The sequence below is a fragment of the Etheostoma cragini genome, chromosome 13, assembly GCF_013103735.1.
Source record: "Etheostoma cragini isolate CJK2018 chromosome 13, CSU_Ecrag_1.0, whole genome shotgun sequence".
NCBI classification, from domain to species: Eukaryota; Metazoa; Chordata; class Actinopteri; order Perciformes; family Percidae; genus Etheostoma; species Etheostoma cragini.
In genome coordinates, this window is record NC_048419.1 from 12026556 (window position 1) to 12027840 (window position 1285).

A 1285-nucleotide genomic window follows, 5' to 3' on the forward strand; every position below is an offset into this window, starting at 1 on the left:
ACACCCTGTCAAACAGTTTAAGGCGCTTCCTCATCAGCTTCACTCTCCAGACCCTAGGTTCCCAATTGAGCTGAAGCCAACAAGTTTGAAATGAAATACATGTTGGGGTGTTGAGTTGGAAAGAAGTAACCTTGCCAGACCTCTCTAGCCCCCTCTTCCTCTTGGCACTTCTAACTCTTGAGGTTAGCAGCTTGAGGCTATTAGCTGATACACAAAGCACCCAAATCTACAACCAAAGTGACGGTGGTCAAGTTGCATTGTGGGAAATGGAGGCAACAAGTGTTGACAAGATAGAAGAATGCATTGAAAAATACATTATGGGAATGTAATTCTTGTTTGTTGTGTAAAAAGGCAAGTAGCAGTTCTGGTTCAGGTTAGGATACGCCTTCATGGAATGAACAAAATCAACACAATTGAATCAATTTAATGACCTCACAGTTATCAAAAACTGTTGGGTGGTATTTGATAGGTTCACTAATTTAAAACTTAAGATTGGCATTGTATACTACTCCACCTTCCTATTCCCTTTCAATACCAGTTAAATCAAGTGAATATTACTTAAAGGTGCCCTGCTTCACAAAACTGTTTTTACTTGCATTTTTTTAAATATGTTAGGTCAACATGCGTTTGTGTCATGTTGTCAATGTGAAAATGAACTGCTACCTCCTCTTACAAAGGCTGGTCAAAAAAGGTCACCAAGGCATTGCATAAAAGATTTTACAGAGTCCATGGTAGAGCTTTAGACTTTACCACAAAGTAATGAAATATGTGTGGCAGGGCACCTTTAACGCCACAATGTCATAAAATGTCAAAATTAGAAGCTGAACTACTAACAACAAATAAGGAACTTTAGCCAGTAATTTTATAGCCCATAAGAAGTTCACACTCAAATGTTATTTATTCTGCACTGTTGCCATCTCTGCAAGTTACAAAATCAAGTTCTCTACTCAGCCAACGGCCACTTTCAATAGATACTTGAATGAGTGATGAAGTTAGTGTTTTGCATTTGATCTTGATCTTGGCTAAGAAACTCCAAAAAGAGTACATCATATATTTTCATTTCCCATCTGTGACACAATGCATTTGGATACATCAATAAAATAAAACTCTGCAAAGCCGCTGTAAGGACTGTAAAAAAAACGTATTGAAGCAATTACATTAAATATAACTTTATGATCTACTTAAATACACTTTATATCAAAACCTTGTCAGCGTCTCCTTTGATTGTGTTTGAAGCTAGTGCAATGGCTCTCAGCATGGCAAAATCTATTTGTAAATCTGATGA